The sequence below is a fragment of the Capra hircus genome, chromosome 5 (genome assembly GCF_001704415.2).
Source record: "Capra hircus breed San Clemente chromosome 5, ASM170441v1, whole genome shotgun sequence".
Classification (NCBI taxonomy): Eukaryota; Metazoa; Chordata; class Mammalia; order Artiodactyla; family Bovidae; genus Capra; species Capra hircus.
Window position 1 is genome coordinate 55,411,496 of NC_030812.1, and position 25,276 is coordinate 55,436,771.

The window sequence follows — 25,276 nt, forward strand, 5'->3', positions numbered from 1 at the left end:
TTTTTTTGTTTTGTTTTTTAAATTTCAGTCTTTTAAGATACCACTCCATTGTCTTCTGACTTGAATAGTTTCCAGTGAGAGTTCTGTTGTTATCTTCATCTTTGTTCCTCTATAGATAAAAAGTTCTTTTTCTTTGACTACTTTTAAGATTTACTCTGTATTACTTGTTTTAGATAGTTTGTTAATAATGTGTCTATTTTGTTCTTTGAGCTTCTTGGATATGTGTGTTTATAGTTTAATCCAATTTAGAAACTTGTAAGTAATTTCTTTAAATATTTTTTCATTTTCTTTGGAAATACCACTGACACATACATTAGTTAATTTTACATTATGCCACAGTTCACTGTGTTCATTTTAATTTTTTCTTCTGTTTTTGGTTAGTTTCTAGTCCTGTGTTCTCAAGTTTTTTCTCCTAATTTATTCTGTTAAAAATTTTAATCTGTTGTTAGTCTTACATAGTGTAGTTTTATTTCTAATATATCAGAGATTTTTTTTTTTTACTACTTCTTCTAACATGCTTAGTTTCTTCTTTAGATTTTTGCATATATCAGTTCAGTCACTCAGTTGTGTCCAAATCGTTGCGATCCCATGGATTGCAGCATGCCAGACTTCCCTATCCATCACCAACTCCCGGAGCCTACTCAAACTCATGTCCATCACGTTGGTGATACCATCCAACCATCTCATTCTCTGTCGTCCCCTTCTCCTCCTGCCTTCAATCTTTCTCAGCATCAGGGTCTTTTCCAAAGAGTCAGTTCTTTGCATCAGGTGGCCAAAGTATTGAAGTTTCAGCTTCAGCATCAGTTCTTCCAATGAATATTTGACTGGCTTGATCTCCTTGCAGTCCAAGGGACTCTCAAGAGTCTTCTCGAACACCACAGTTCAAAAGCATCAATTCTTTGGCGCTCAGCTTTGTTTATAGTCCAACTCTCGCATCCATACACTACTACTGGAAAAACCATATCTTTGACTAGACAGACCTTTGTTGGTAAAGTAATGTCTCTACTTTTTAATGTGCTGTCTAGGTTGGTCATAGCTTTTCTTCCAAGGAGCAGACATCTTTTAATTTCATGGCTGCAATCACCATCTGCAGTGATTTTGGAGCCCCCAAAAATAAACTCTGTCACTGTTTCCACTTTTTTGCCATCTATTTGCGGTGAAGTGATGGGACTGGATGCTATGATCTTAGTTGTCTGAATGTTGAGTTTTAAGCCAACTTTTTCATTCTCCTCTTTCACTTTCATCAAGAGGCTTTTAGTTCTTCTTCGCTTTCTGCCATAAGGGTGATGTCATCTGCATATCTGAAGTTACTGATATTTCTCCCAGCAATCTTGATTGCAGGTTGTGCTTCATCCAGTCCAGCATTTCTCATGAGGTGCTCTGCATATAAGCATCTGAATGCAGAGTTCCAAAGAATAGCAAGAAGAGATAAGAAAACTTTCTTCAGCAATCAATGCAAAGAAATAGAGGAAAACAACAGAATGGGAAAGACTAGAGATCTCTTCAAGAAAATTAGAGATACCAAGGGAACACTTCATGCAAAGTTGGGCTCAATAAAGGACAGAAATGGTATGGATCTAACAGAAGCAGAAGATATTAAGAAGAGATGGCAAGAATACACAGAAGAACTGTACAAAAAAGATCTTCACAACCCAGATAATCATGATGATGTGATCACTAATCTAGAGCCAGACATCTTGGAATGTGAAGTCAAGTGGGCCTTAGAAGGCATCACTATGAACAAAGCTAGTGGAGGTGATGGAATTCCAGTTGAGCTATTTCAAATCCTGAAAGATGATGCTGTGAAAGTGCTGCACTCAGTATGCCAGCAAATTTGGAAAACTCAGCAGTGGCCACCGGACTGGAAAAGGTCAGTTTTCATTCCAATGCCAAAGAAAGGCAATGCCAAAGAATGCTCAAACTACTGCACAATTGCACTCCTCTCACATGCTAGTAAAGTAATGCTCAAAATTCTCCAAGCCAGGCTTCAGCAATATGTGAACCGTGAACTTTCTGATGTTCAAGCTGGTTTTAGAAAAGGCAGAGGAATCAGAGATCAAATTGCCAACATCTGCTGGATAATGGAAAAAGCAAGAGAGTTCCAGAAAAACATCTGTTTCTGCTTTGTTGACTATGCCAAAGCCTTTGACTGTGTGGATCACAATAAACTGTGGGAAATTCTTCAAGAGATGGGAATACCAGACCACCTAACCTGCCTCTTGAGAAATCTGTATGCAGGTCAGGAAGCAACAGTTAGAACTGGACATGGAACAACAGACTGGTTCCAAATAGGAAAAGGAGTACATCAAGGCTGTATATTGTCACCCTGCTTATTTAACTTGAATGCAGAGTACATCATGAGAAATGCTGGACTGGAAGCAACACAAGCTGGAATCAAGATTGCCGGGAGAAATATCGGTAACCTCAGATATGCAGATGACACCACCCTTATGGCAGAAAGTGAAGAGGAACTAAAAAGCCTCTTGATGAAAGTGAAAGAGGAGGGTGAAAATGTTGGCTTAAAACTCAACATTGAGAAAACGAAGATCATGGCATCTGGTCCCATCACTTCATGGGAAATAGATGGGGAAACAGTGGAAACAGTGTCAGACTTTATTTTTGGGGGCTTCAAAATCACTGCAGATGGTGATTGCAGCCATGAAATTAAAAGACACTTACTCCTTGGAAGAAAAGTTATGAGCAACCTAGATAGTATATTCAAAAGCAGAGACATTACTTTGCCGACTAAGGTCTGTCTAGTCAAGGCTATGGTTTTTCCTGTGGTCATGTATGGATGTGAGAGCTGGACTGTGAAGAAGGCTGAGCCCCGAAGAATTGATGCTTTTGAACTGTGGTGTTGGAGAAGATTCTTGAGAGTCCCTTGGACTGCAAGGAGATCCAACCAGTCCATTCTGAAGGAGATCAACCCTGGGATTTCTTTGGAAGGAATGATGCTAAAGCTGAAACTCCAGTACTTTGGCCACCTCATGCGAAGAGTTGACTCATTGGAAAAGACTCTGATGCTGGGAGGGATTGGGGGCAGGAGGAGAAGGGGACGACTGAGGATGAGGTGGCTGGATGGCATCACAGACTCGAGGGACATGAGTCTGAGTGAACTCTGGGAGTTGGTGATGAAAAGGGAGGCCTCGCATGCTACGATTCATGGGGTTGCAAAGAGTCGAACACGGCTGAGCAACTGAACTGAACTCCGCATATAAGTTAAATAAACAGGGTGACAATACACAGCCTTGACGTACTCCTTTCCTGATTTTGAACCAGCCTGTTGTTCCATGTCCAGTTCTAACTGTTGCTTTGTGACCTGCATACAGATTTCTCAGGAGGCAGGTCATGTGGTCTGGTATTCCCATCTCTTCAAGAATTTTTCATAATCTGTTGTGATCCACACACTGAAAGGCTTTGGTGTAGTCAATAAAGCAAAAAAAGATGTTTTTCTGGAATTCTCTAGCTTTTTCAGTGTTCCAGTGGATGTTGGCAATTTGATCTCTGGTTCCTCTGCATTTTCTAAATCCAGCTTGAACATGTGGAGGTTCATGATTCACATACTGTTGAAATCTGGCTTGGAGAATATATTTGCATATATAGTTATAATAATTTTCTAAATGTCTTTCTTTACTAATTCTATAGTCTACATTGTTTCTTAGTCATTTATCTTTTCATTAGGAAATAAGTGTAATTTACAAGAAGTTGCACATGTTCCATGTGTTTTTCACACAATTTCTCCTAGTGGTATCAGTTTGTATATTTATAGGAGCATATCAGGCTAGCAAATTGATATTGGTATAGTCTGCAGAGTTTATTCATACCTGATCAGCATTTTAGATCTATTCCCATGTGTATGTTTGTGTGCATGTAGTTCTTAGGGAATTTCGTCACATGTGAATTTGTGGGAGTACAGAACAGTTTTATTCCCACAAGAATTTTTCGTGTTGCCCCTACTGTTTTTCTTTTGGCTGCACTGTGCAGCATGTGGGGTCTTAGTTCCCCAGCCAGTTCCCCATGCCTTCTGCATTGGGAACGTGGTGTTAACCCCTGGACCATCTGGGAAGTCCCTGTTGCCCTTTTAAAACCACCCCTACCTCCCTCCACCCCACTCATAAACCTGAAACCCTGACAACCAATATCTGTTCTCCATCTCTATAATATTGTCAACTCAAAACTTTTCTTTCACATTTGCCACTTTTTAATGATTTTGGCTTTGCTGGGTCTTCGTTGCTGCTCATGGCCTTTCTCTAGCTGTGGTGAGCAGGGCTACTCTTCGTTGTGGTGTGAGGGCTTCTCACTGCAGTGGCTTCTCTTGTTGCAGAGCACAGGCCCTAGGTGCATGGGCTTCAGTTGTTGTGGCTCTCAGCCTCTAGAGTGCAGGCTCAATGGTTTTGGTGCATGGGCTTAGTTACTCTTGAGGCATGTGGCATCTTCCCCAAGCAGGAATCAAACCTGTGTCCCCTGCGTTTGCAGGCAGATTCTTATCCACTGCGTCATTAGGGAAGTCCTCAGAATGTTATTTAAAAGGAATCATACACCATGTAACCCTTTAAGATTGACCTTTTTTCCCCCTTACTCAGCATAATTCCCTTGAGATCCAAAAAAGTTGTGTGTATCAGTAGTTCCTGTTGCTAAGTAGTGTTCCGTGGTATGGCTGTCCCAAGTCTGTTTAAACATTCATGTGTTGAAAGATTTTTGTGTTGGCTCCATTTTTAGGCTATTGTGAATAAGGCTATACATTCATATACATGTGAACATTCATATACATGTTTTTGTATAATTTTTTATTTTTCTGAAATAAAGGTCCAAATTATAATTGCTTAATAGCATGGTAACTGCATATTTCATTTCATAAGAAACTGCTCTACTTTCTTCCAGAGTGGCTGTGCCATATTATATTCCTACCAGTGATCTAGTTTTTCTGCATCCTTGCCAGCATTTGGTATTGCCAGTATTTTTTATTTTAGCCATTATGATAGATGTGTAGTAATATCTCACTATGGTTTTAATTTGTATTTCCCTAATGGTTGATTTTCAATATGTCCGTTCATGTCTACTACCCATTTTTAAAAAAATTTGTTTGTTTCTTTACTGTTGAGTTTGAGAATTCTTTATATATTCTGTATACAAGTCTTTTGTTGGTTATGTGGTTTGCAGATTTTTTTTTTCCAATCTGTGGCTTACTCTAACTCTAGACTCCCTTGCTCTCTCAGGCTCTCACTCCTGTGTTCTCCACTTAGGAAGTCTGTAGGAATATGCCTAGGTTTCCCTTAGACTCTTTCTTCCTTTTGATATTTCTTGAAAACTCTCTAGGCATTAAACTTAGGTAATATAGAGCTTGGTTGGGGCTTCCCAGGTGGCTCAGTGATAAAGGATCTGCCTGCCAACACAGGAGTCACAAAAGGCACGGAATCGATCCTTGGTTTGGGAAGATCTCCCTTCAGTAGGAAATGGCAACCCACTCCAGTATTCTTCCCTGAAAAATCCCGTGGACAGAGGAGCCTGACTGGCTACGGTCCATAGGGTGCAGAGTCAAACATAGACTGAGCACGCAGTATAATACAGAGCTCACCTTATTTTTTCCTCATCTCTCAGGAATCATTGTCCTTCACTGCCTCATGTTCAGTGTCTTAAACACCAGTGTTTTGCACATTTGTCTGATTTTTTAAATTATTTCTGCCAGGAATATAAATATCATTCCTGTTATTCCAAGTTAGTCAGAAGTGAAATCCCCATCCCACCCTCAGAATTTTCAATAACACTAGGAACATCCATTGTTATTAACTACTGTCCAAAAATTCCTTCCTTTCTCAGGTTGTTTTAAAAAGGGTGGGCATGAGGTGGGAATGGAGGCTAAATATAACTCAGACAAAAGATACTTCTGATGTTGTTCAGTGTCTCTTGAAGCTCAGGTCCTTTCAGAAGTTTGCGAATCAATCAGATACAGGTTTAGAGCTAGAAATAGGTCAGCTACCATAGAACACAATGATGATGTGAAAAGATTTTTGTGACACTTGTGTGTGATGATATATCCTTTCTTGTTCAGGTTTCTATTTGGATGTAATGCTAGATTCTGGATATTTTCGAATATCTTTATTCTTATCCTTACAGTCCTTTTCTTGAAAGAATGACCATATATTTAAGATCATAGTTTCTTTTATCTAAAGGGTAGAGTTAACCAGTTTAAGAAGCTGCTTTTTAAGCTTAGGTGCATCTAGCTGGGTAATTCTCCTTTGACCTTTATTATTAGTTTTGGAGCTTATATCAGAGCTTTTGATGTTTTAATATGTATACAAGTGTTTCTTAAAGAGTGTGCTCTGCATTTCAAAACTGCACTTGCCTATATAAAATTCAAAGAGATAAGCATCACCACAGGATCATGTAGCTATCAAACACTTGAAGGAAATGCTTCTTTGGAGTTATTTTGTGGAATGAGGACACATTTCAGCAATTAGGTAACTGAGCTCTGGAAATCTGCTAGAGCCACCTTTAGAATAGAGCTGTCTCTGCTTATGCTAGTCTCATTAGGAAAGTTTTACTTCTATTCCCAGTCTATTGCCTCTGCTGATGTACAGGGGCGTAGCTTGGTATATTATTAGTCAGCTGATTTTCCTCAGTGTGTATCATGGATGCATTGCACAGAATGGTTACTCAGTGAGTGAGTACTTGTTGCATGAGTGAATGAATGCCTTTTCATTGAGTCATCTTTCCTTTTCTTTCTATCTCTACCCTTTTGATCATTTTTTCGGTCTGCATTTCCTCTAGAGGGTGGAGAGAGAAGGCAAAAAAGATGAACCAGAAATCATTGTTGTTTGTAAATAACTCAGATAAGGAAAGAGTACTGTATGAGAAGAAATTGAAACTCCTGCCTAAAATGAGGTTTTTGAATTAATACTGGATTTCACTTCTCTATTTTCTTGCCGTTACTAATGCTGAACTGGTGTTTTGCTTTTCTTCAGCATCCTGAGCAGCTTTTTTCTCTTTAGTTTATCGCTGGTGATAAGAGAACTCCATGGACTGTATAGTTCATGGGGTCGCAAAGAGTCAGACATGGCTGCGCGACTTTCACTTTCACCTCACTTTCACATGCTGCTTTAGTTTTCATTTTTATTTCTAATTTTTGTAACCTTTTCTTTTCTATGTGGAGTTCTCTTCTACTTCTTTATTCCTTACATATTGGTGTATCCTGAAACCTCTGCTCACCTTTCTGGGCTTTTCTGCTGTTAATCTGCCAGTGTTCTCACCATGCACTCTCCCTTTAAAATCCAAGGTTTCAGCTCTGTCACAATCTGGTGGTCTAGTTATCCAGTTCCATCAGTGTAACTGCCTACTGGGCACTTTGTCAGTATATCACATATACCATGTTTTAAGTAGAGCTTTATTCTTTCTTTCTTTCTTTACAGACTGACTATTCTCCTTCAATATGCATATCTTAGAATACTGAGAAGTGTCTGTCTACCCAGGTTGTTCTCAAACTTTTTGGTATTATAATGTCTTTACAAGCTTAGAAATTATCAAAGCCTCCAAAAGAGCTTTTTTTTATGTAGGTTATATCTATCAATATTAATGTATTAGAAATTAAAACTGAGAATTTTAAAACACATTAGTTCATTTAAGTATGGTAATAAATCCACTACATGTTAACATAAAAGTGAACTAAATATTTTTCCCCACAACAGCAACAACATTTATAAGAAATGTGTCATTGTTTTTAATTTTTCCAAATAATTTAGTGTTGGGGTTAATAGAATACAGATGAGTCTCATATCTGCTTTTCATTCAATTAGTTGTGATATTATATGTCATGTAGCTTTCGGAAAATGCTCTTGTGTATCTTTGAGATACACGAAAAGGGTGAATAAGGTTTAACATGCTTATAAAAATGGTTTTGATCTTGCATATTCCTTCAAAAAGTCGTAGGAATTCCCAGGCCACACTTTGAGAGCTGCTTTTGTCTCTGGCTGCCTGGATGTCCTCTTTGACTTCTCCCTATCATCACACTTATCTCCTGTGTCACCATGTCTTAATGATTCTGCCTCCTTAATGCTTCTTGGATCAGAGTCCCTTCATTCTCCAGCCAGAATGCTTATCTCGTCTTTTCCCTAGTTAGTGTCTCTGCCTCTAGTTTATCTGCTTTCTTAACCCATTACTTTTGTAGCAAAAGTAATCTTTTTAAAATAGAAGTATAATCATGTGTCTCCTTTCTGGATGTCCTTTATAAGTTTCCCATTGCTTTAGTTAGTATACCAGATTTATGTACATATATATATATGTACATATATATATGTATATATATATATTTGGTTGTGCTGGGTCCATGTAGGATCTAGTTCCCTGCCCAGGAGTTAAACCTAGGGCCCCTGTATTGGGAGTGTGGAGTCTTAGCCAGAGGACCACCAGGAAGTCCCGCTGCACAAGATATTTCATGAGCCTGTTTCCGCTAACCTCTAAGTTCTTTTGTAGCCACTTTTCTGTGAGTGTCTTACGGTATAGCTTTTTTTATGCAATACTTGCAGTTCTGAGAAAGCATCATGGTGACCCATATATCTTTGTTAATGATATTATTGTTTGTTGGGTTCACATTATGTTCCTGGCATTATTCTTTGCATGTATTATCTCATTTAATCTTCACACAATCTTCCAAATGAAGTACTTTAACCATTTCATTTTATAGATGAAGAAACTGGAGTTTAGAGAGATTAAGTATCTGGCTTCACATCATCCAGCCATTAAATATGGAATCTAGATCTGTTTCTCCATTTCCTCTGTTTTGCTGTTTTTCCTTGAGGATTAGGCTTAAGCATCGCCTCCTTCTGAAAGCCTTCCCTCCAGTGTGATTTAGATGACTGCTTCCTCTATTCCCATTTAACCTTGTGAGCAGCTCTAGCTAGCACTTAGCACATGAGAATTTACTTATTTGTCTCCTATACCATTAATTTTCCTAATAGGTACAGGAAGGGAACTTCATTCTTCTGGCATAGGATAATTAGTCTGCATCCCAGAATATTTATCTCTAAAAGGAGAATGCATATTGAGGGCCTTAAAACCTAATGTCAGTCTGGACCTACTTAACTCTGTTCATTCTATACCAGCAAGGCCCTCAATTTCAGAGAAACCGTAAAACAGTTAAGAATATTTCTATTTTAATTCTTCCAAATTTAAAAAATAGTGTCCCTGATCTTAGTTTTAGTTTTTGTTGTTTAGTTGCTAAGTCTTTTTCAACTCTTTTGCGCCCCAATGGACTGTAGCCCACCAGTCTCCTTTGTCCATGGGATGTCCCAGGCAAGAATACTGGAGTGGGTTGCCATTTCCTTCTCCAGGAGATCTTCCTGACCAGGGATCAAATACACATCTTCTGCTTTGGCAGGCGGATTCTTTACCACTGAGCCACTCAGGAAAGCCCTAAGGGAAACTGAGGCACCAAGAAAATAAGGAACTTATCCAGCATCACACAGTTTTTAAGTGGCAGGTGTGGAATTAGAAATCTCTAAAAACTATACTGTACAGAATACTGAATCCTTTTTACCCAGGATCTCATAGTACAGTCATTGTTAGGATAAAGGTAAGTGAGGAATAGAGGTAAAATTATATGGTGCAACTCTACTGTCATGATCTTATAGAAAGTGATGATTTACTATAGATTTTAAAAAATGTGTTTTCTTTCTAAAGCACCATCTTTTTAGTATGAATGAAAGGTTCTTTCATGTTATCTTTATTACAAAATTAATATCAGTCTGAGCTTCCTGCCCAATTTAATTCTTACTTTCCCAGTGAATAATAGCAACAAGAAGTCTCACATTTTAGTTGAGACTTAGAAAGCTGATAATCATTTTTCTTCTCCTAGCAACTTACATTAGGTAATTCCAGAATCCTATTTTCTTAATTTATTTGAGAGAGACATCTCCCCAACCACCCCCCCCCCCAATCCTTTAAGCATTGCTGTGGATGTTTAATTTTGAGAATGCTAATTAGCTTCAGTAATCACACACCTTGAGGCATGTCTAGACATTTATAGCTTTGTATTTTTGGTTTGGAATAGGATGTGTTGGAACTTTTTGCCTTTTGTGTCTTTTTTTTCTTTTTTCAAGAAAGCTTTGAATTTAGTTCATGGAGGAGCTTGTTAATCTAAATTCAGTCATGGAATTTAGGGCTATTGCAGATTTATTTAGCCAGTATCCAGGAATATGATACTTATTTTTTGCTAATAGTATTTTGAAGTCACCAAAAGTAGTTCTTTAAGATGATGCCTTATGTTGTAGGTGGGTTTTGGAATCAGACCAATATGGAGAATGTAATTTTATTAAATACCCAGCCTAGTTTTAGGGTTTGGAATCCGAAAGCACATCCACAACAGGTCCCCTTTGTTGACACGTTTTTAATTCTCAGTTATTTAGGGTATACTGCTACACTATCTTTTTACCAGCCTGCCTTCTGTTTCTCTGAAAGTGTTAGGTACAATGTTGTCAAAGTTTTAGTCTGTTTCGGAATAGATTTGTTTCCAAATTACCTGCTTCTGCTATAATATTTTAACCTTTAGTTTGAAAATGAGCATTCACCAAAGAGATAAGTGGATTGGTTTAAGAAAATTTGAAAGTCATAATGTTTCTTAGGAAAGATTTTGTTTATTTATTTGTGACTGCGCTGGGTCTTCATTGCCAGGCAGGCTTTCTCTAGTTGTGAATGGGGGCTATACTTCGCAGTGGTTGCATGGGCTTCTTACTGCAGTGGGTTCTGTTGTTGCAGAGCACAAATATAGGGGTGTGGGCTTAAGCAGTTGCAGCTCTTATGGGCCCAGAGTACGGGCTCAGTAGTTGTGACAAATGGACTTGGTTGCTCCATGGCATGTGGAATCTTCCCAGACTAGACCTGTGTCCCCTGCGTTGACAGGCGGATTCTCAACCACTAGACCACCAGGGAAACCCCCATAATAATGTTTTTGAGAATGTGATGGGGTGCAGGATATGGTTTGTAGACTTACTTTGAGCTCTTTAAGAGCTGATAGGATTGGCCTTGGCAAGACACAGCGGGCTTAGGGAGAAAAGCATGAGACATGCAGAAAGGTGCTTTTTCCCTAAACTGCTCTTTTGGATATCTTTCTACTACATCCCATCATATTTGGAGCTTAAAATAAGAACTTCAGCATAATTTAGTTAATTAGATTATACTCTCTGGTAGGATTACATGTGAAGTTACTGAGTATTTTTAGTATCCCTGTGCAGGAAGGTGAGGCATCAAGTTAAGGAGGACAAAATTGTCCTTATACATACTCTACAGTTTCAGTTAGTTTCATTTTTAAGGAAACTGTTCTGAAATTAGAGGAAGCAGCTAAGTGAAACAGCCATATATAAATAATTCATTTTCTGGTTATGCCAGACTTGCTTACATGTGATATTGATGTTGAGGTATCAGGTAACCATTCCATACTCACTTTTTGTAGTCAATGGTTTATTAACAATGGTTTATTTGTTACGCCAGGAACTGTCTGAGAGTAAGGAATATAACAGTGAAAAGAAAAGGAAAAATCCTTGCCCTTGTACAGCTTACATTTCCCCCCCCAGTTTTATCTAGACACAATTGATATGCACCGCTGTATAAGTTTAAGATGTACTGCATGATGACTTGGAATAAGAAAGGAATACTGCAGAAAGTTTTATTAACATTCATCTCTTTGTGTAGTTTTAAAAATTAGAGCTTAACATTTTACTGGGAGAAATGATCAGCGCCATCAAACTTCCATGGAATTAACGCAGAATTCCTTAAAGTATACAGATGGTGGTGTTTTGGTTGTAGTTTCTCTGAAAATTGGCCCTACTTTTTTGTCTTTGGTACCTATTTTGCCCTTCCAGGGAGAAGTGTGATGGCAGAACGTGTAATAAATGATAGTTTCAGTTTGTCACAGATTTGCTGAGCATCAGGTGCCCTGTAAAATAATTTAAAAAATTATTTAATTGCATTAAAATCCTACAGTGGCATTTTTAGCTTGCTTATTTTACAGATCAGTTAAGTGAGGGTTATAGAGGTGGCTGCTACTCAGATCACACAGCTGGTGTGTGATGTAGCTAGGTAGACCTGTTCCTAACAGTTTTAAGTCCCAGGTTGAAAGTGTGAATGGAAGCATATATTCCATGTGTTTAGATATTTAAGTTATAAATCAGAATTTTATTTATTTATTTGGCTGCTTCTGGTCTTAGTTGCAGCACACAGGATCTCCACTGCGTCACGTGGGATCTTTCATTGCGGTGCACGGACTCTAGCTGTGCTCAGGCTCAGTAGTTGTGGCCTATGGGCCTAACTGCTCTGTGACATGTGGGATCTTAGTTCCCTGACCAGGGGTCAAACCTGCATCCCCTACATTGCAAGGCAGATTCTTAACCCTGGACCACCAGGGATTCCTGAAATCAGAATTTTAAACACAACTTTGGGGAAAAAAAATTGTCCTCCTGCTTAGATACATTTTCATAATGTCCTGGAAGGCCGGAATTCTTGGACTTCTCAAAGTTCTGAGACAGGAAGGGATGTCCTCTTAAGTCTAGTCTCTGTCTACATCCGTCTCGTCATCTGTCCCTTGCCCACCGTTCAGACCATGGGATGTGAACAACAAGTATTGTCTGCTGAGAACGGAGTTTGGGGAGAGACCCTCTGAAGGCCCTGGAAGTAAATTTGAGCCTTGGGCAGAGCATTCTAGAATCTAGAGACTATAGTTGGTGGTGGTAGACTCAGAGGCTTCTGGTAGGGCTGGCCCCTTGGTCCTATAAGCATCTTGCCCTGAGGGAATAGACAGGTCAGAAGAGCATCAGAGTGGATCCGTCTAAAATACAAGACTCAGAATAGGCTTTCTTTATAACAGCTAAGGGTGGTACTAGCACCAGGACTCAAACTTGGGTATATTTGACTATACTGTCCTTTGTCAACAGTGAGAAAGCGTGGATTTACATAGAGAGGACATGATTGTTTATTGTTTGGTGAGTGCAGCAGGTATGGAAAACAGCTAATTTGACCATGTTATGTCATGCTTGGAGAAGTGCTTTGAAGTTGTGTGTTTTTTTTTTTCTTTTGATATGGACCTTTTTTTTTTTTTTAAGTTTTTATTGAATTTGCTACAGTATTGATTCTGTTATTTATGTTTTGGTGTTTTGGCCAAGATGCACATAGAACCTGTACCCCCTGCATTGGAAGGCGAAGTCTTAACCACTGAACTGCCAGGGAAGTCCTGGAGAAGTGCTTTGAATGGAGCATGTTTTCAATAAGCCAGTCTGTTTTACCTTTTAACACACTATTAGTATTTAATCTTAGATTCTAGAGTATTTAAGAGTGGGAGAAAAAAAAACAAATGAAACTTGTTCCAAGTGTGTTCTGATCTTTCTGCAGTTTAAGCTGAATGACAGTTATGAGGAGACATAACCAATTTTTCTTCTGAAGATAGGTGAGGCAGAAACATATTGGTCTGTTTATGTATTGGTCTGGAGTCTGTGCTGAACAAGAATTTCTTCAGTACTGCTTGCTTTGCTTAGTTAGAGTGAAACATTTATAAAAGGACAAGATTATGGTTTCTGTTATATTTTATATTATACTTTAAAGGTAGATTAGGCATCATTATATAGTCTTAAAATTCTCAGTTGTCTGAAATTGATCTTAGAATTAGGAAGAGAGAGTGGTGTTTTGGTGGCTGTGAAGAATTGCTATTTGGATGTGGAATATTAGTTTTCATTATACAGATTGTTGAGTTTGTAGAATACATCTGGGTTCTAGTCATTCTTTGATTAATAGTCCACAGGATACCAGTCTTAAGATTGTCCAGCCACACTATTCATCAGATCCCATTCTTGAAGCATTCTTGAGTAGATTGAAACCTGGAAAATCTACATGAACCTATGATCTTGGATTATCCTCATCTAATTATAAATTTGTCCTTTTTTTTTTTTTTAATTGAGTTGCAAGGCTGACAGGATCTTAGTTTCCTGACCAGGATGGAACATGGGCCCTTGACAGTGAAACTGTTGCATGCTAACCACTGGACTGCCAGGAAGTCCCAAATTCATCAGTTTTATCAGACTTAGAGTTTAATTTAAATGTGGGAATAATATAGTTGTGGCTTCTGTTCAGTTTTCAAGGTGCTCTTTCTATTTTAGCAGGTGGTGTTTGCATGTGTTGCATGATCAGATCGGTTAGTGGTGGAAAACTGAACAGAAAAATCTTGAGTGCTGTGTACTCTCAATTTTAGAGGTATAGTTATTAGTAAGTCTAGATTGATGTTATACCTAGAATGTAGTGGTATGAAAAATAGAATTTTAATCCCCCTTCTAATTTTTTTCTTAAGAACATGTCTTCCCTATGTCATTTGGATTTGCTTTTTTTTTTTTTAATGATACCTACTATTGCCAAATAGTACTATTGTTTATTACCTGTCTTGTCACCAGCTTTGCCAAGTTCTTGGAAAAAGTACTTGTTTTTTGAAAAAACACATTAGATTTCTGGCATCTGTTTTGAGTGACAATTTCAGCAGCATCCTGTATTGCAGATGGCTTGGGAATTGTTGACATAAATCATTTTCTCTGACTCCTGATTCTTCCACCTAAGCTCTATTTTTAAGCCTTGCTGCTGTGCTCTATATTGCGGCAGTTCTTTTCCTGAATTATTTATCATTGTTTGGAGCTGAATGGAGCAGTATGTTTTTTCGCCACTGCTCATTAGAACCCACGTGTCTCTCTTCGACTTGGTTGACAGATTTGGTTCATGTTAAATCCCACTGGCTCATCCTCAGAAGGCTGCAAGGCAGTGTGGGTACAGGCCACAATCTGTGATGGCATTGTAAGATCATTCAGGCTTTTAGATTATTGTTATTTTGTTTTGGCAGCAATGGGAAAGATAGAACTATGCCATGTTCTTCCGTTAGTCTCTTTTAAAAGAGCGATTATTATGCTGATTTTTGTTACGGAGCTTATTTTATGTTTTTATAGTTATACTTTCAGGAGAGATGAGGAAGGAATCCCTACAAAAAGCATGACATTGAACCAAGATTCAAATTTAGTTGTAAATATGACCCAGATACTTGGGGGCATTTTGAAATTCTTTGGTCTTGGCATATGGGTTGTAGGGAATTAATTTGTTTTGTTTGAGAGTATTTCTTCTCATTGCCTATTCTTTCACCTTCTTAGAGATTCTGGACTTGGAAGAAGGGTAGCAAAATCTATTTTGACAGTTATTTTGAATGTTTCTTCCCTTTTCTGTTTTCCAGTGCATCAGAATTGGGTTTCTCTTTTGTCTCTGTCCTGTGTTTTTCCTTCATCTTTTTTATTCCTATTTGATATAGGAGCACACTACCATATGCATCTTCTTTACTTTTTAAAATATTTCCCCCTTTTATATCATTATAAACAGAAAGTACAGGTAGCTGTCACTCGCTTGGGCCAAAGAGAAACCTTGTTTGTCCCCACTGCCCTATTGTCTATCTCTGAGTTTGCTTTGGGCCTTTTTAGCAAAAGTAATAGTATAGATTTGGTTCCCATTCTTGGAGTAATGAAATGCTTTTATATTTTGAACTAGAACAAGTTTTATAGCCTTCTGTTGCTTCTCACTGCTCAGTGATTATAGGTTTTATCATTATTATCATTTTGGTACCCTGTGATAGTAGTTCTCAGTTGCATAAATCCAACATATCTCAGCAGGACCTAAGGACAGCCCCACTCACAGACTGTTCTGACATTTCATTAAATTCCTTTCTTTGGACTGTGTCAGCCAAGTTAAACAAAACTAAATTTACTGTCTTTCTCCATGTGCTTTTGCTCTCCTCTGACTTATGTTGACTAGCTCTCTCAATACATTTCCATGACTTCTTGAAAAATCCAGTGCAGAATTATGTTAAGGAACTTGCCATGGTTCAAACTACTCAGCTCTTATTAATTTGTATGTACTTCTAGTTTTTGTATTTATTCTATTTTCAAGTTGCTGATCATGTAAAGCATAGTCCTTGCACTCTAGGAAGTCTTTATCTTAGGAGGGAATCAGGGATGAATGCACTTACTTTTCTAATTATTTTTAACTTCTTTTGGTTTTAAATTTCACATATATATTTTTAAATTCTAGTTTTCACTTGTAAGAGCAGGAGCAAGTATCTTGTTTTCTCTAGAAAGAATCTTATGGACTGTTCCTGCTGCTCTTAGCATGTGGTGGACAGCCACTTGCCTTAACACAGGGCAGTCTCAGTGAATAATAATAGTTATCAGTGCAGGGAAAGAGGGATCCTAAATTCTGAATATTCTCTATTTTGTATCTTTTATAATGATAAGAAGACTAAGACTTTACAGTCTTACTTGGAATTATATTTTGGAAACTACAATGACACAGATTACAGATTGAAAGTCCAAAAGATATGCTTGGTTTCTGAAGTAGCTATCCAAGTTTTGTCTGCATAATGAAGTTAAAGCATATTTATTACTGGCATGCTAGAAGGATGGCTTACCTGAGCAAAAGGTCTATCCCTGACAGTCTGATGGTATAATTGTACATTCTTAATAGATTTGAATTCATCTTAGTTTACTGTGAAAGTCTTTTAGGTGACATTCAAAACTAGAAATGCATATTATCTGCAGAGCCATGATAGTTTACATGCATGAGTTTACCTTAGAAATCTTAATTCAGAGCTAATATCCCTGACCTTTTGAGAAGCGGAGCTGTGTTTCATTTTCCTAGCGCTTCTTAGATCACTTGATGATGTTAAGGTGCTTGGGTAGTAGGAGGGGGTAGAAAAAGTGAGATTTGGCAGGATGAAATTTCCTGAGTGAAGACTAGAAGGAAAGCTACCTGAGGACACGTATTTGCCTAATCCTTTATATGAAGTCAAGCTCCTGACTACTTATGCTGCCTTCTTAGCCCCACCAGCTGAATTCTCAGTCCCAGTGCTGTTGACTTTGTGCAGAGTTAGGGAATGGTCTCCAAACCTGCCCTCACTTCTGGCACCAATTTCAGAGTTTGAGGATCTCCAAGACCACCTTTGGGGTTCAGTAATTTGCTAGAAGGACTCACAGAACTCACTAAAAGCTGTTCCATTGAAAGTTATGGTTCATTTCAGCAGAAGGACACAGATTAAAATCAGCCAGTGAAAGAGACACACAAAGAGTCCAGGAGGGTTCTAAAACTGAGCTTCTAGTTGTTCTCTCCCAGTGGAGACATGAAGAGCATTAACTCTTCCTGGCAATGACGTTCGACAGTACACAAGGGCAGCTGCCAATCCAAGAAGCTCACCCAAGCCTTGGTGTCCAGAGTTTTTATGGGGACCCCATCATCCCCTGGATATGGTTGATTGCTTGGGTAGACAGCCTCAGTCTCCAGCCCCTCCTCAGATGGAGCTGATACTGTGTGACTCAAAGTTCCTGCCATAAATCACATTGTTAGGCTGTTTGGCACAGCTCATGGTCCCCTAGTAAACAAAGACTCTTATCAAACAAGATATTCCAGCAATTTAGGATTACTTCTAGGGTTCTAGAGGCAAAAACCAGAGCTTTTTTAGAGGCAAAGTTAAATTTTTTGCAACATACTATGCTAGTTCAGACCTTAGGCCCAACCAAGCAAAAGGGGAAGGGAACTAGTTGAGGTGTTTTTTTTTTTTTTTTTGCCACATGGATGTGGGATCTTGGCTCCCCGACCAGGGATTGAACCTGTGCCCCCTACAGTGGAAGCGTGGCGTCTTAACCGCTGGACAGCCAGAGAAGTCCCTAGTTTACATTTTTTGAACCACATATATTTATTTTCTGGTCAAAAAGCTAGAAAAATATAAACTGAATTTTTAAAAAAGTAGGTCCAAGTTGTTAGAGCTCCTAGGTACCTGAGAGAAGCAAACTCAGATCACCTATGGTGGAATATACCCCAGCTCTAGCTTCAAAGAATTTACAGAGATGGATTGTTAACAAATATGAGCTCATAATCATATAACCAGCAAACAAATTACTGTGAATAACTGTTAATAGAAACAATTGATTCAGGTCCACAGAAACTTCAGATATTGGGATTATTTGATAAAGAACATAAAATAAGTATATTTAATGAAATAAGAGTGTGAATAAAAACCATGAATAACAAAGAAGAGAAAAAAGCAACACTAGTTGATTTCTAAAACAAGCCATTAAATATTTTAAAAGTAAAAAAAATATTAATTCAGAGTTAACTCGATGCAAGAGAATGTATGCTTCTGGTCATGATGGAATAACAAGAAGTTGTTTTATATATGCTCTTCCCTTAAGCAGATAAATAACTGTCCAAAATCTCAGAAACTGCTTTCAGATATTGGACAAAGGGTAGCACAGAGTAGTGTTACTTGAAAGAAGGGAAAAAGATAAGTTGAGCCCTCTCCTGTTCCCACTTTTGCAGCTAAAGAGAGTTCCCAGACTACAGCACCTAGTATGGAAAGGGGTACCTAAACAAAGCTGGCAGTCTCCTTGAATTGAGACAGAGGTAAAAGTTCAGGGAAGCCACTGCAGCTAATTTGTGGGCAGAGGGTTTCATAGGAAAGAGGACTCCAGAGATTTGCAGAGGTTTCCCCTAAACCTTCATGGCCCAGTACTGTAGCTACTAACCACTTGTAGATATTTAAATAAAAATTCAGTTCCTTGGGTTCATTAACCACATTTCAGATACTTAGTACCAACAATTTCATCACCACAGTAACTTCTTTTATTGCCTTAATCTCTTTAGCTGAGTGTCAGTTCTTGATTAGTGAGGAAGCTAACCCAAGACCAGGAAAAGATTATTAGAAAGCATTAGTTAGAACTGGAATCTAGGGTCACAAATATTTTGATTCCACTAACCAGTGCAGAAGCTGCTCTGACATCTGGGACATTGAATAGAGTGCTCAAAAGGGCATTGCCTCAGTAATGGTGCCAGATTTGCTGCAGTTTAAAGGATTTGACTAACAAAGTAGAAAGCAAGCCTCAAGAAGGATCAAATTATTTCAAGTCACTGATTCATAAAACAAAGCTCAAAGTTAAAGAAATTTAAAGGAAAACCCTAGCAGCTAACAATGCAGAATTTACAGTGTTTGACATCCAATCATGAATTATCAGGCCATACAAAGAAGCTGAGACTACATAGTTCATTTGGAAGAAAAAGTATAGTCAGTAGAAATAACAGATGACAGACTTAGTAGACAATGATATTGTAGCTGTAATAACTATACCATAGGTTCAAAAGCTAGAGGAAAGATTAAGCATGTTAAGTAGAGACGTGGAAGATACAAAAATAACTCAAAATTCTTGAAGATTGCAGTGGCTAAAATGGAAAAATATAGTGGACGGGATTAACAGCAGATAGGTATTGCAGAAGAAAAAAATAGTGAACTTTAAGATACAGCAATAGAAGCATCCAGAATGAAACATAAGAAAAAGACTGGTAGTATAAATATACAGTGATAAGTGAATAATGAATAAGTGACATCAGAAAGTCTAAGAATGCATAATTGTAGTCTTAGGAATGTGGGCATGGGGACAGAAAAAAAATATTTGAAAAATGATGGCTGTGTGTTTTCTAAATTTATTGAAAACTAAGCTCACAGATTCAGAAGGCTCATTTAAGATTTTCTTTTCATCCTGATTTTAAGCAATTTGATTATGTTATGCTTTGGCCTCTCTTCATGATTTTTCTGTTTTGTGTTCTTTGAGCTGCTTGGTTCTGTGAGAACCCAAAATAGAAAAATCACAAAGAGAGCTGTACCAAGGCACATCTTAATCAAATTGAACAAAACTAGTGAAGAGAGAAAGTCTTCAAAGGAGGCAGGAACAAAAAAACCAAAACCCCCAAAACACTATATACAGAAATATTATGGGCTGAATTCAGTTCAGTTCAGTTGCTCAGTCGTGTCCGACTCTTTGCGACCCCATGAATCGCAACACGCCAGGCCTCCCTGTCCATCACCATCTCCTGGAGTTCACTCAGACTCACGTCCATTGAGTTGGTGAAGCCATCCAGCCATCTCATCCTCTGTTGTCCCCTTCTTCTCCTCCTCCCAATCCCTCCCAGCATCAGAGTCTTTTCCAATGATTCAACTCTTCGCATGAGGCAGCCAAAGTACTGCAGTTTCAGCTTTAGCATCATTCCTTCCAAAGAAATCCCACGGTTGATCTCCTTCAGAATGGACTGGTTGGATCTCCTTGCAATCCAAGGGACTCTCAAGAGTCTTCTCCAACACCACAGTTCAAAAGCATCAATTCTTCAGTGCTCAGCTTTCTTCACAGTCCAACTCTCACATCCATACATGACCCCTGGAAAAACCATAACCTTGACTAGACGGACCTTTGTTAGCAAAGTAATGTCTCTGCTTTTGAATATACTATCTAGGTTGCTCATAACTTTTCTTCCAAGGAGTAAGCATCTTTTAATTTCATGGCTGCAGTCACCATCTGCAGTGATTTTGGAGGTTAAATAGAGGTTAAATGATGGTTAAATAGAGCCTTTTAAAAATATATGAGTTGATAGAATTAATCACCATCAAACTACCATTATAAGAAACGTTAAAGGCAGAAGAAAAATATGCCAGTTGGAAATTTCAATCTACGTAAAAGTATGAAGAGGAGCAAAAATCTATATAGAAAATATGAGAATTCTCTTACTTGAAAAAAAAACACAACACTTAAAAGATAATTGACTATTTAAAACAAATGATAAAACTGTATTATGGGATTTATGACATGTGTAGAGATAAAACATATGATAGCAGTTGCCCAAAAGGTTGGGAAAAGTAAAATAGAAGTATACTGTTCTAAGATTCTTATAGCATACAAAGTGGTATGTGGAAGATGTATACCCTAAATGCTTAAGAAACTACTTTTAAAAAGAAAGCAAAGAGGTATAGTAGATAAGCCAATAAAGAAGATAACATTGAATCATAAAAATGCTTAATTAATATAAAAGATGTCCAAAAGGGAAAGATGAACAGATTGGACAAACAGAAAACATACACCGAGATGGTTGATTTTAATCCAACAATATCAGTAATCATTTTAAATGCAAATGACCTGAAACTACAATTAATAGGTGGAAATTATCACATTTCATTTAAAAGCAAGACCTGATTGGGTGCTGTCTATGAGAAACCCATTTTAAATATATTTAAAGACACAGACTAAAAGTACAGGGATGGATGGGAGAAGATACACTATGCATACACTAATCAGAAGAAAGCAGGACAAATTTAATCAATTTGTTTAATTAGTGTTAAACAAAGTAGGTTTCAGGACAAGGATATTACTATGGATATAGAACGTTACTTCGTGATGAAAAGAGGATCAGTTCTTCAAGATGACTATGGCGATGGTAGTGGTTTAGTCGCTAAGTCGTGTCTGACTCTTGTGACCCGACCCCGTGGACTCTAGTCTTCCAGGCTCCTCTGACCATGGGATTTCTTAGGCAAGAACACTGGAGTGGGTTGCCATTTCCTTCTCCAGGGGATCTTCCTGACTAAGGGATCAAACCTGGGTCTTTTCCTGCATTGCTGGCAGATTCACAATTGCAAATATTTATGCGTTCAATAACAATTTCAAAATGCATAAAGCAAAAGAAAACTGAAAGGAAAAATAGAGAAGCCACCGGTATAGTTAGGTATTTCAACACCAGTCTATTGATAATTGATAGAACAATTAGACAAAAAATCAGTAAGTAACTTGCTTGACCTAGTTGACATTTATAGAACACTCCACCCAACAACATCATGGTATATATTCGTTTTTGGTGTTCACATAATATTTACAAAGTAAACTATATTCTGGGCCATAAAAGTAGTTTCAATAAATATATGATTTAAATTACACAGAATATGTTATTGTATCACAAAGGTAGTAAATTGGATATCATAGAAAAATTACCTGGTAAATTCCCAAACATTTGAAAATTAGACACAGTGAATTAGATATAGTTCAAAGAAGAGCAAGAGAAATTAGAAAAAAAATTTTTAGAAAATAATTTTTAAAGAATGCAAATATGATAGCAAAATTTGTAGGATACAGCATTTAAAAGGAAATTTATAGCATTAAATTTTATATTAGAAAATAAAAATATCTAAAATCACTGACCTAAGCTTTCACTTTAAGAAATCAGAAGAACAAACTTAACTCCAAGGAAGCAGAGGAAAGGAAATTGCAAATATCAGAGCAAAAAAAATCAGAAAACAGAGAATATCAATGAATTAAAAAGCTAGTTCTTTAAAACAGTTAACAAAATTAATGAACTTTTAGCCAGACTTAGAAAAGGAAAAGAGTACATTTCCAATATCACAAATGAGAGATGGGGCATTACTGATACTTCTTAAGGTGTTACGAAGGTAATAATGAATACCACAAATTATTCTATGCTGGTAAATTTGACAATTTAGATTAAATGGACAGATTCCTTAGAAGACACAGATTGCGAAAGCTTAATCAAAAGGAAGCAGATAACCTGATCTCTGTTAAAGAAATTGAACTGTGGTTTAAAATTTTTCCACAAAGGGAAACTCCAGGCACAGAGGGCTTCACCACTGATGTCTACCAGCAGTTTTAAGGAAAAATTTATGTACCATTTCTACATAAACTTTTGAAAAACTCAGAGGAGCTCGGAATACTTCTAAATCATTGTATCAGCCCAACCTTATTTTGTTACCAAAACCAGAGATGTAAGAAACCACAGACCAGTATCAGTTATGAACATAGATGCAAAAATCCTTAGCAAAATTTCAGTAACTTGAAGCTAACAGTTTATAAAAATGACATACAGTATGACTGAGGAGGGTTTATCCCAGCAATTAATGGTTGGTTTAACATTCAAAATTCAGATGATGTCATTAACTGTATTAATAGACTAAAAAAGGAAATAACATATGCTTCACTCAAGGGAACAGAAAAAGCATTTGAGAAAATTCAGCTTTCATTTGTGTTAAAATTTCAACAAATTAGAAGGGAAACTTCCTCAATATGATAGAAGGCATCTTTGAAGAACCTTCTGTTAATACTATACTTAATGGTGAAATACGGAATTCTGTGATCCTAAGAACAAGATGTGAATGTTTGCTTTCACCACTTCTTTTCAATACAGAACTGATGATTCTCACCAGTGCAATAAACTATCTTCCCACTGCAGAGGACAGCATGATATGTATAGGAAATCAGAAAGAATTAAATTTAAGATGGTTGTAGGATACAAAATCAGTATATAAAAATTATGTTTATATACTTGGAAGAGCAATCTGAAATTAAAGTGGATGAAACATAGCATTTACAAAAAACATAAAAATATGAAATCCTTAGGGCTGAATTTGAGAAGACACATGTGATAGCTGTATACTAAAAAATAAAAAATATTGCCAATGAGAAGACTCAGTATTATTAAGATTTCAGTTCTTCCCAGGTCTGTAGATTCAACAGTCCCAGTCAGTTGATAGGCTGAATAAAATTTATCTGGAAATACAAAAGATCTAGAGTAAACAAAACAAATTTGAAAATAAAGATCTACACTGGAGGACTTTTACTACCTGATCACAGACCTATTATAAAAGTTTGTAATTAAGATAGTGTGGTATTGGTGTGAAAGTAAACATGTAGGTTAATGGAATATAGAAGTCCAGAAGCAGATCCACAGGTTTATGGTCAATTGAATTTTGATAGTTTCCAACACATTTCAGTGGGGAAAGGGTATCTTTTTGTAAGTAGCCCTTTAATAACTGGATAACCATTAAAATCTTTTTTCCTTCTGTTCTTCTCGGTTTTCAGCTGGTTCTCTTTAACAAAAGACATATTAACAAGAGAAAAATAAATTTATTAACATGTATCTCTTATGTACATGGGAGAAGCTCTTAGATAAGTAACTCAGAGGTTCAGTTAGAACTTAGGTTTATATAGCTTAACAAAGGAACAGTAAATTTTTTGAGATATGACAGGACAAAGTAGAAGGACCTTGAGTCTCTAAGGGTGGCAAACTGTGGAAAAGCAAATGCTAGTGAAGATTGTTACATAGATTGTTACATGTCCTCTGGTGCCATCTCCAGGCTGGTCAGGGTTGTCTTCCGTGTTTAACTTTTGTCTTTCCTGGTAGAGAGGGGAGGAGGATACCTTTATAAATGTAATTCCTGCTTTTAGGCAAATACAGAGAGCTTTCCTTGCATCTGTTTTTCAATTGGTTTGTCTTAAATAATCCTTAGAAGTGACATTTTTGCTTCTGCTACCCTTCATCACATTAAAAAAAAATTACAAAAAAAACCTCATAACCTTATTTGACATCATCAAAAAATTAACTCAAAATGGATCATAGACTTATATTTAAGAGCTGAAACTGAAATTCTAGAAGAAAACTTCTGAGAATATCATCATTATCATAGATTAGGCAAAAATTTCATAAGATGCACACAAAAAACACAAAGTATTAAAAAGTTTGATGTTTTATTTCATCAAAATAAAATTTCTCTTTTAAAGACAGTGGTAAAGAAAATGAAAAAACAGGTAACAGATTGGAAGAAATATGTCTAAGAATGTACTTGTTGGACTTCCCTGGTAATCCAGTGATTAAGAATCTGCCTGCTAACACAGGGGACACAGGTTCGATCCCTGGTCTGGGAAGATTCCACATGCCATGGGGTAGCTAAGCCTATGCATTGCAACTACAGAGCCTGTGTGCCTAAAGCCTGTGTTCCACAAGGAGAGGAGCCAACCTAATGAGAAGCCCAGACATTGTAACTAGAGAGTAGCCCCCACTCACTGCAACTAGAGAAAGCTGATGAGCAGCAGCAAATACCCAGCACAGCCCCCAAAAAGAAAAAAAGTACTGATCTTCAGCCATACCACTCTGAATGCACCTGATTTCATCTACGAGAAAATACTTGTATGTAAAATAAATGTAGAACTCTCATAATTCAACGGTGCTATGCTTAGTCGCTCAGTTGTGTCTGACTTTTTGTGACCTCATGGATTGTAGCCTGCCAAACTCCTCTGTCCATGGGGATTCTCCAGGCAAGAATACTGGACTGGGTTGCCATGCCCTCCTCCAAGGGATCTTCCCAACCCAGGGATCAAACCCAGGTCTCCCACATTACAGGTGGATTCTTTACCTTCTGAGCCACCAGAGAAGCCCCAGTAGGAGAACTCAGTTTAAAAATTAGCAAAATATGTTAACACTTTGCCATAGAAAATATGTGGTTGGCAAATAAACCCATGAAAAGATGTTCAGCGTTAGTCATTAGGGAAATGCAAGTTGAAATCACAAGATACCAGTATACAACTATTATTTGCATGACTAATCTTAAAAAATATGACTATTAAATGTT

General features: G+C 37.5%; 1 protein-coding gene across 13 annotated transcripts in view; it reads left to right on the plus strand.

Annotated features, from left to right (window-relative positions):
• Positions 1 to 25,276, plus strand: part of R3HDM2 (R3H domain containing 2) — a 162,463-nt gene that overhangs the window by 54,838 nt on the left and 82,349 nt on the right. The gene's annotated exons all lie outside the window — the stretch shown is intronic.